Source organism: Ammospiza caudacuta, chromosome 19, assembly GCF_027887145.1.
Source record: "Ammospiza caudacuta isolate bAmmCau1 chromosome 19, bAmmCau1.pri, whole genome shotgun sequence".
NCBI classification, from domain to species: domain Eukaryota; kingdom Metazoa; phylum Chordata; class Aves; order Passeriformes; family Passerellidae; genus Ammospiza; species Ammospiza caudacuta.
Genome location: NC_080611.1, coordinates 4,691,443 through 4,701,849, shown reverse-complemented (window position 1 = coordinate 4,701,849; position 10,407 = coordinate 4,691,443). Strand labels below are relative to the sequence as shown.

At 49.7% G+C, this 10,407-nt stretch overlaps 1 protein-coding gene across 2 annotated transcripts in view; it reads left to right on the top strand.

Moving 5' to 3' along the window:
• The first annotated feature begins 6,859 nt into the window (after positions 1 to 6,859).
• Positions 6,860 to 10,407, top strand: part of TNRC6C (trinucleotide repeat containing adaptor 6C) — a 103,034-nt gene continuing 99,486 nt past the window's right edge. For both annotated transcript variants that reach the window (XM_058817229.1, XM_058817228.1), the window contains exon 1: positions 6,860 to 7,471. The gene's annotated coding sequence lies outside the window, so the exon portion shown is untranslated. The remainder of the gene's footprint in view (positions 7,472 to 10,407) is intronic.

Below are 10,407 nucleotides of genomic sequence, written 5' to 3'. Positions count from 1 at the left end.
CTGCTGCAAAACCCCACCAAAGGCTGGTTTGCCCTGAGGAAATGGTGTTGGGCTGCCACAGGCACTGCTCAAACCAGTGTGGGAACAGTGCAGGGACCGAGGTTTATTTTTTAACTTAAGCATTTGCACGTTCTTTCACCACTGCTTTAATGGCTGATGGGGTGCTAGGAGGTATTCTCCCTAGCCCTGGTTTCTGAAGAGTTTTCATCCCTTAGGTGCTTCTTGGGTGCAGCTGTTTGAGCTGCCAAAAAAAGTCAGACTGGTGTATACAGCAAATTAACCTTTTTTGTGGCCCCAAATCTGCTTTTTTTTTACTGGGGTGAGAGACTTGCAGACAGGTAAGAAAACCAAAAGCACCTTGACTTTTAAGCACATCATGAAAACAGTTCCAGTGCTTCCCATGTGCAGGAGGCTCTGTGTGGGGTGAAGATAAAAATCTACAAGCTGAAGGAGACTTGGAAAAACCTTTTTGGAAAGGCTTCTTTTCAGCAAAGAAGCACTGGCAGCTTCCTCCCAGTTAATTGAAATGTTGGGTAATCAGGGTTTTTTCCCTTTCTGCTGCAGGATTTTTATTACAAACACTTGGCTTGGTGCCCCTGTCAGTACCAGGGGTGACAACTCCAGTATTTCACTGGGGTTCACATGCTCAGCAAGGGTTTTCTGTGCAAAACCAGGGATTTCTGTAACATTTGCAGTGCCTGGATGATGAGCACTGCCTGTGCCACTGAAACACCCTGTGTCTTCCCTCTGCTTATTCCAGTCCCCTTGTACCAATATGTGATGACCTAAAAAACAGAGGAGGAGAGGCTGATTAATGGCAATACTTTTATTCTCAGAAGCACAACGGGAAATTTGCATCTTTGCACATTCCTCCAGCCTATAGACTTATCTCAGGGTGCCACATTCAAAGGTTCCAACCTCTAAATCATTGCTTCCTCCCCCCCAAAATAAGCTATGGGGCAAGCAAATCCTGGGCTCTGAGCCCTCTGTTCAGGGCAGATTATGTATTTATTGTAAAACAGCTATTGATAATAAGCAGAACATGTTATCACTGCTGTTGTGGCAGGCAGGGTAGGGAGTCATGTGCTTCTTGCTTGCTTTTTGGCCTCAGGACACTTGTGTTCCTGTTTGTACAATAGCTCTGCTTGGAGAGCAAGAATAAAAAATCCCATGTTTTCCCCCCTGCCAGATTGCTGTTTAGCATCGTGCTACATCTGTCTCGTGGGAAATACAGGTTGGAGACTCTCGGGTTGGGGAGGGAATTGAATCCAGATGTTGTGTTTTCTGGGCAAATGTTTCAAGTATTTGGTTGTTACACAAAAATAAAAAGGGGAACCAGCTCATCCAGTGCAGGGTAAAAGGTGAACTGGTGTTTTCTGGGCAAATGTTTCAAGTATTTGGTTGTTACACACAAAAAAAGGGGGAACAAGCTCATCCAGTGCAGGGTAAAAGGTGAAGTGTCAGACTCCTGGGATGATGCTCACCACAGTGGGTTTGCTGATGTGAAATGTCTGTGCCAGGCATCAGGAGGAACATGGGGTACCAGGTTTTCAGGAGCTCTTTCTGCTTGGGCCAGTGCCATGAGAGGACATTTCATAGTTGATGTGGAGGTGTCACAGCAGGGCATGGTCCCAGCAAGTGGGAGGAAAACATGGGGAAAGAAATATAAGTTATGAAAGTGAATTTTTCCAATAAAAAATTATGTATAAGCTCAGTACAGTTCATTAATGGTTGAATCAAAGACCTTTGAGGTCTTTTCCAGTTCAACAATTCTGTGATTCTATTTAAGTGTTCACCCTAAAGACACCATTTGTGTTAGGGTGGTCGGGGAGGGATGTGCTTTGCATCCTTCAGAGGGACTTTGTACAAATGGTTTGCACATTCATATTTTCATATTTTCCTTGGAAAATTTGGGAAGAGCCTGTGGTGTCCTGGATCCTGGCTTCCCAGAGTGATCCTGCCCTCTGAGCATCACCTCAGACAAGGGAGAGCCTTGGAGCTGTAGCTTCACTTTGTGTGGGCTCTGGGAAATCCTGTTCAGCACCAGAGACTGGATTCTCCTTAAGGAATGGGGCTGTTTGTCTCACAGGAGCACAGCACAAGGCTTTCACTTTAATTTTGTGTGTGCTCCTTATTGCTGGGTTGTAGCCCCACAATTCTCTTTGCAGAGAAAAGCAAGGCACAATTCTTCCCAAGAATATTCTTATCTCGTTTGCTGTGCCTGTGCTTGTGCAAAAGTAGGATGCAATATGGAGATTGTTTCCCCACAGTGATGGTGTTTTGTTTCCTTGGCCTGTCAGGGCCAGGTGTGTTTGTGTGGGGACTGTTGAGTGACAGTCACGAGATTTAGTGCAGCTGGAGTGCAATTGTGTGCAGGGTTGAGTGCTTGGCAGGTTCAGTTTTAGATGTATAGAATAATAGAGTATAATCAAATAATTAATTAGCCTTCTGATAAGATGGAGTCCTCCTCATCATTCCTCCATCGTTGGGGCCTTCTCAGCACAGCAATACTGGGTAAGAACTGTAAGAAATGCTGAGTGATGATTTTGTGCTCGGTTGGGTGATACAAAACCAAGCAAGGAATATTTTGCCTGGGTGTTGAGCCATTCCAACACAGCCCTGAACGTGTGAAGACCTTTGCTTAGCTTGGTTTTGTCACTCTCAGCAGAGAAAAAAGCTGTATCTGTGTGAGTGCCTGGCTCTGTGTGCTCAAAGCCACCCACCCTGGGGACACTGTGGTCACAGCCCTTTCCCTAACACACAGGCAGACTGGGCAAGGAGGTTTACAAGGCAGCAGAGGAACTCCTGCTCTGTGAGCACTGAGCCCTGGATCATCTGTCCCTTGGCCTCCCTTCACCCCAGCTGACATCTGCTCTTACCCACATGTGACAAAAGCACTACCTGGCTGCTGGGGAGAAGGAGAGCCTTCAAAGGCAGCAGGGGCTGCCTGGAGTGATGGTTCCTGTGCTGGAGCAGCTCTGGAAAAACACAGCTCAAGGAGAAGCCTGTGCCCTGCCACGGTCCTGCAGCTCAGGGCAATTAGGGGACAGATGTGCCATGAGTGGTGACAGCAGCCACCAGCTGCTACAGAGCCCTAGGTGCTGGGGTGACAAACCCACCTGGATCTGTGTGAGCTCCCCAGGAGAGTGGGAGGGCAAAACCCCAGTGGGAGACCAAAATAGGGGAGAAAAAAAATCAAATTACATTGGATATAGCCCTGTATTCAATGGCAAAGAGCTCAGGTAAGACAGGAAAAGTTTACTGGAATGTGTTTACTGGAACAATCAAGGACAGTATTTCAGAACAGGGGTGTCAAACACAACAGGCTCTCTGTGGGGCTGTGGTTATATCATGCTTTTGGTGGTAATTTCTCCAGGGCCAAGAAAACAGATTAGTACACAAATCACTTTCAGTTTTATTCCATTTTGACATTTCAGGGTCTCCAGCAACTTGGCATCACTCTGCGAAGCCAGAAATATTTGTGTGTTAAGAGCGTGTTTTGAATTACAAATATTTCAACGTTCACACCACGGAATTTAGGGGACCAGGAACATTCCTGGGCACAGTTGCCAAGCAGAGTTTTTGGTGCAGGGCAGCCTCCTGTAAGTGCATGTTGTGCCATAAACATGACATCTCTGGAGTGAGAAAGGCAGAACAGAAGAAATCTCCTTTCCAAAAGGAATCTCCTTTCCAAGTCTCCTCGGAAAGCAGCAGTGGTGCGCTGCTGCAGCTCGGGGGTGTGTTGGGAAGGAGTCTATAGGTGCTGACCTACATTTAAGTGAGGAGAATGAGGGGCAGCTCAGCTGGCCCTTGGGATGACACAAGGGCATTTTCCCTCCAAGCCAGGTCTGTCACCATCCTGGCGTATGAATTCACTCCCGGTGAAAGGTGCCAGACTGACATTCAAAATAAGAGAGGAGAAAAAAAAGAGCCTAGTTCTTAATAATTCTTTCTCTTCTTTGTGCTGATGAAGTACAATGGGACATTTAAATCTGATTTTTTATAACATTTTGCATTGCTATAGATCACGGTCTGACCTGGAGAAGACACTTTGTTCTGACTACAATGATCTGATATTTCATATTTTAGTATTTTTTTTTTGTCTTCCCCGTAGTGTTTCTCTTGCATTCTGGCACAATATGGGCTCCCTCCAGTGGTCAAGGGGCTCCGGGCTCCCGGTGTTGTTTGCCCAGGGGCTGGCACAGGGCGGCTTTGGGGCTGGCATCAAAAATGCCAACGGGAATCATGCTGGGATTGTGCTTCTTTGCCCCCAAATCCCCCTGCGGGTGCCAGGAAGCAGAACCACCCCTGCTCTGTAACCCCTGCTCCATTCACATTTCAGATTTCAGTGGAACAGCCCGAGAAAATAAAGATTGAGGCTCTGGATTTCCTTGCAGTTCCCAAAACGTTCGCTGCAGAAGGGGGAGAGGAAACAGGAGAGGAGAGGGAACCGGAGATCTGCTGGAAGACCCAGACACAACAATTTTTAGCAAAAAAAAAAAAAAAAAAAAAAAAAAAAAAAAAAAAAAAAAAAAAAAAAAAAGACTCATTTTTTTTTTTGCATTCCACTCTTCCCGTGGGATTTTGAGATCAGACCCTGACTTTCTCCTGACAGAAACACTTAATGTGGTTATTGTGGGGGACAAGTCAAGCGCTGCCACTCTGAAATGTGACATTTCCATGTGCTCAGCCAGGGTTGCATTTCAAACTGGGGAATTGTTTTTGGAGTCCCCGTTTAGGACGGGGATCCCCTCCGATGGCCCGGAGCCCAGCAGGGCTGTGCAGGGAGGTGCCCTGGAGGGCAGGGCCGTGTCCCTGGGTAGCCCAGAGTGTCCCCAGGTGTGTCCCTGCAGTGTGTGCTCACACCTGCCACAAACAGGGGTGCTCTTGGGGTGCAGCAGGGATGTGTGTGTGATCCCCCTTTCCACCCCTGGACCAGCCCCACAGAGCCCCTGCCCGCGGGAGGGTGTAAGGAGGGGTGAAGGCACCGACCCCCATTTGCAGGGGGTGGAGGTGAAGCCCCACTGCACCCCTTTATACACCTTTGGGGGGGTCAGATCTCCTGCCACCCCGTTCCCAGGGGTTGTGAGGAAGGGATGAATGCACTCAACCCTGTTTTGCGGTTTGTGGGTGTGAATGCACCGACCTCCATTTGCAGGGGGTGGGGGGAGCCCTCTGCACCCCTTTATACACCTTTGGGGTCTTCAGCTCTCCTGCACCCCCGTTCCCAGGGGTTGTGAGGAAGGAGTGAACACACCTAACGCCGTTTGCCGTTGTGTGTGTGAAGGCACCGACCCCCTTTTGCACGGAGGTGGCGGTGAAGCCCCTCTGTGTCTTTTGGAGGGGGGGCACAGCTCTCCCGCTCCCACCACCTCTCCGTGGGGGTGTGCGACCGAGGGATGAATGCTCCGACACCCATATGCACGGGTGTGTGTGTGTGTGTGTGCATGTTTTGCATCCCTTTCGCAGCCCTTCTGGGGGGACACAACCCCTTTGGGGGGGACACTTTTCTGTCGCCCTCTCTCTCCCCTCACGCACGGGGTGGAGGGAGGTTTGCGAGGGAGGAGTGAATTGCCGTTCGCTGCCGTTGTCACGGGGGTGGCGTGTGTGTGTGTGTGTGTGAAAGCACCGGCCTGCCGGGGTGGGGGTGACCCCCCTGTTCCCCTCTGGGCTGTGAGGGGATGTGGGGGGGGGGGTCACATCCCTCTCCCCCCTCCCCCCGCGCGCCTCGGCGGGGTGGGGGCGTGGCCCGCGGCGCGCGCGCGCGGCTTCGCCGCCGTTCGGCTGCGGCCGCCGCGCTCATTTGCATACCGGCGGGGGCTCCCCCTCCCCTCTCCGCGTCACGTGGTCGGAGGGGCCGGGTCGGTGGTGGTGGTGGTGGCGGCGGGCGGGGGGGGGAGGGGGAGCGCGGCACTTCCTGTTGGCAGCCAGCGCGGGAGGGGGCGCGCGCGGAGCCGCCCCGCGGTCTCGCGCTGCCTGGCGGGGCTCTGTCAGTCAGCGACAAAATGGCCGCGGCGGCGGCAGCGGCGGCAGCGGCTCCTCTGCTCCCCAGGGCGGCACCGGCGGCAGCGGCGGCGGCGGCGCGGAGGAGCGGGGGACCGGCCCGGCGGCACTGAGCCCGGCACCGCCTGCCCTGCGAGCGGACGAGGCGAGAGCGAGCGGGAGAGACGGCGAGCGACGCTGCGTTCCCTCCCCCCTCCCCTTCAGCACCCCGGCGGACCGACCGACCCTGCCCGAGGCGCTGCTGCGGCTCCCCGGGGACACGCCGCCGCCTCGGCTGCCCCGCTCCCCGCCGGTCTCTGCCGGATCCCTGCGGAGCACACGGAGAGAGCCGCGGGATCGCCCCGCTCCCGCCTGCCCGCGGATCCCGCTGCGAGCCAGGCACACAGACTGTCGGGTTTCCCCGCTCCCTCCTCCCTCCGTGAAAGACTTTGCTGGATCCTCCTCCCCGGATCCCCTCCCCGCGCTCGCTCCTTCCTGCGGGAGCGGCTGCCGGATCCTCCTCCCGCCGCGGATCGCCCGCGGGGTCCCTGCGGAGCCGCGGACCCTCCTCCCCTGGCAGAGCCTCCGCTGGATCCTCCGCCCCCCCGGAGCTCCCGGCGGGATCCTCCTCCTGCCCGCAGCCCCATGTGAGACTCCGCATCCCCCGTGCCTCCGCCGTGCTCTTTCAGTTGGGTTTTTTTTTTTTGTTTTGTTTTTTTCCACCCCCTCCTCCTTTTATTTTGAAGGGGGGATCCATCTTAAAACTCTTTTTCTGGATCCCGGTTTCTCTTTTTTTGATTTGCACTTTTTGAAAAACCCTCAAATGCTCCTCCATGTGGACTGAGAACCCATCAAGACACACACACGAGAACTCATCCCGATCAACTCCAAATCCTGGCTTTCCGTGGGTTTTGCTGCAACACATGAAAGCAAACTTGTATTTAAGACACACTCGTGCAGAAATTTAGCTGGGGACTTGAACGTGTATTTTGTCTTGGTTTCTTGGTCTTGGTTATTTTTTTGTTGTTTTATTTTTCTTTTTTTTTTTTTTTTTTTTTAATTTTGCTTCACTGGAAATCAAAAGCTTGTTTTGGAATTGGACCTGCTTTTGCTGCACTTCTCCTCTGGGCTGGATAACACTGAAGCTCTTCGCTTTTCTACTTGGATAGTGTTTTCCTGTTGATCTGTTGGGTTTTTTTCATCTCCTGTGTGGCAGACTTTTTTTTTTTTCCCTGAGGGGGGTAAACAAACGACGACAAAACAACAAAAAACTTAATTTTTTTGGCCGTGTGAGATTTTTTTCGTATTCATATTCGTGAAATTACGGGTACACTTACAAAAAAATTGAAAAAAAAAAAAAGAAGCATTAAAAATAAGAAAGGAACACGTCAGAGAGACCCCTACACGCTAGACAAAATACTCACTTGTTTCCTTACAGCAAGACTGAATCGAAAGCTGCCAAAGAGCCCCATAAAGAAAAGACTAAAAGGTAAGAAGGGGTAAGAGCATCTCTTAATCCGGGCACGGTAGAAGTTAGCAGGGGAAGAGACCTGCAAAGCCGGTGCATTGCTCCTTTTTCACAAGTCTAAACTAGATTATTATTATTTTAAAACTGTTTATTAGTCAGCGAAGCAAGAAACACCCCAGAACATTTCAAAATCTTTTATTTTTATACGATTTTTTTAAAAATACGAGCAACCTCCGGATGTTTTTTAAATGTAGAATTAACTGGGTGTTTTTTCTGTGTCCGGAATCGCTGTTTCTCCCCGCACAGCGAGCAGAAAGTGCCATTTGTGAGCGTGTTGTGCCATTCAGACATGACACGAAGGCAGCTCCTGCTGCAAGGCACGGCCGTGTGCTCTTGCTTTAGAACTTACACGTGTGAAAATTATCGCACAGCGCCTTGGAAATGATCCCAGGGCTGGAAAATTGTGGGCATGGCCAGCATTGCTGCCCTGTGGGCGAGCACATGAGCTCCAGCTTTGTCCTTCATAGCTGCTTTCTCTTAAAAGTTCAAATACCTAGCTTTGGGTTATTTTTCCTCTTTTTAACCCCCCCCACTCCGCGAAATGAGATTGTGAGGATCCGCAGTAATTTTCTCCTGAGTATTCACAGAGAGATCTTCGTCTAAACCTGGAATGTCCAGGGGGAGAGAGAATAGTAAACAGAGTTTTATTCCTTTAACTGCGACGCAGAAGGGTAGGAAAATGGGGAGGGCTCAGTTGTTAACCTGAGAAATCCTGAAACACTGGAAGTTTATTAATTGTTCGAGGCTTCTTTGTTTGTATCACAAGTTTGTGTCAAAGGTTAATCTTCTTAATATGTAATTAGTTGAAGGTTCAATTATGGGATTTATTGAACTCAATTGGGTTTCCCCCCCCTCTTTTCCCATTAAAAATAATACTGCAGGTCTTTGTGACTAGTTTATTTTCTGCTACAACTCGAGTGTATCTGCGAGATGAGATTTATTCAATTATTCTAACAACCAGTTTAAATTTAGAAATAATCTTTGGGACGTCATACCCATGTCTGTTGCATATTTTTCCTTCTCGTTTGCATATGTATGTATCTGGCGAATTATGCTAATTTATGTACAGAAATTTGCTGTGGACATTAGGCCGGTTAAGGTAATTAAAATTCCAATAAATCCCGCTGTTAGTGGTGCAAAGCTTTAAATCAGGTGGGTGTTGGTGGTGCTGTGGACCTGAGGACAATGCCAGAGCTGAGGAGCAGGAGAACATCTGCACTGCTGCTGGGTGCACTGGGAGAGCCAGGCACGGCTTCCGGATCCTGCCCTCCTTCCCTGCGGTGGGTGGGGTTTTTTTTGGATTTTTTTTTTGGATTCCCCAGCAAATTTAAATGAGAATTTAAATGGAGTTTCCTCTCAGATATTACATTAAAATAAAAAAAAAATTTCGACAAGGTACACACGGGTTCTCACTGCTTCCCCTGGTGTTTTCCAAGGAAATAGGAGGTGACTTGCAACCTGTGCTTAGCACATCACAGAGTTTCCTTCCCGCGGTTCCTGGGCTTCAGGAATCCCGGGGATGTCTGGCTGGCTGCTCCTGTGTGTTATTTGTGAGCTCAAAATGGTGTGTGCTGAGCAACAGCCCCCGGATGTGCTGGCGTCCCTGCTGTGGCTTCTGGAATTCTTTCCAGAAGGTGAAAGCAGCAGTGTCAGCCCTGGATACCCCAGTGAGGAAGCGGCTCCAGCCTCTGGAAGCTCGGGCTGCTCTGGGGAACACTTGGTGTTTTTTGGCTGAGATTCCTCGTGGATAACGTGGCAGCTTCTGAGCCCTGGACTCAGTCTGTGAGAAAAAACCAAACCTGTAGTAAATCAGATTAATTTCAACTTTTTTAGGGAAAATGAGTGCTTCAGGGCAGCAGCAGTAGTTTAATAATGCCTTGTGTGGCTTTGTCCTTATCTTCAAAGGGGAACGGATCATTTCTGAGTGGAAGTGATCTGCCTGGCTGCCTGAGATGAGGAGGGTTCATTGCAATCCAGCCCCCGGAGAGCAGGTGCTGCCACGGGGAAAACTGCTGCAGCCAGGACTTGCTCCAGGGGGAAAGGGGTGGGCATTAGTAGGGGCTCATTTTAGCCAATATTTTGTACTTTTGTCTAAAGGTTTTGTTCATAGCAATGAAAGAAACAAGACAAACCTTTTATTGAGAGCTCCTCTGGATTGCAGCAGGATATATTCATTTTTCTGTTCTATGTGTGGATTCCCATATTGACAGATTTAAGTCTGGGATCCATCAGCCTAAGAGCTGTTGTGCGTGTGCTGTACATCAGCTTTGCAGCACATGGATTATTTTGGGGCTGTCAGCGGTGCAGGTTGCCAGTCCCAGTGCTGGGAATGTCCTTGTGGGCAGCCTTGGGCTGTGCCATTTCCCCGCTGGCCACAGCACAGTGGAGTTTGCTCTGGGACACTGCCCTTGGGCTGAAAACCGTTTGGGGACTTGGAGGTTCACCCTCAGCCATGGAATCCTGGCTTCCTCCAAAATCTGTCTCTGATCGCCTGTGAGTGGATGGGTTTGCCCGTTGCAAAGCCTGCTGGATTTGATGAGATCAATGAAAACCCCAGCTCCGCCTTAATTTCTGGTTTCTTCTCCAGGATTTGCCTTTTCTAATAACATCTCGCACTCTGCTTTTAATAAGTTGAGGTCTCTCGCTGATGTTTGTAGGAAGTAAGGTAATTCTGTACTCTTTTTGCTTGAAAGAGGTTTTTAAGACTTAGAAAATAATGAGATGAAGTTTCCTTAAAATAAGAAAGAATTGGGCATAAGACTATTTTAATCTGAAGATTCTTTGTTGAAGTTCTCAAAGCTCTTATGTTCCATACCTTGCCCAGTATGGACTAACAATAAAACAAGATCGAGTGAAAGGTTTTGTCAAGCAGGGGTTTATAATCTTGTGTAGTCAAG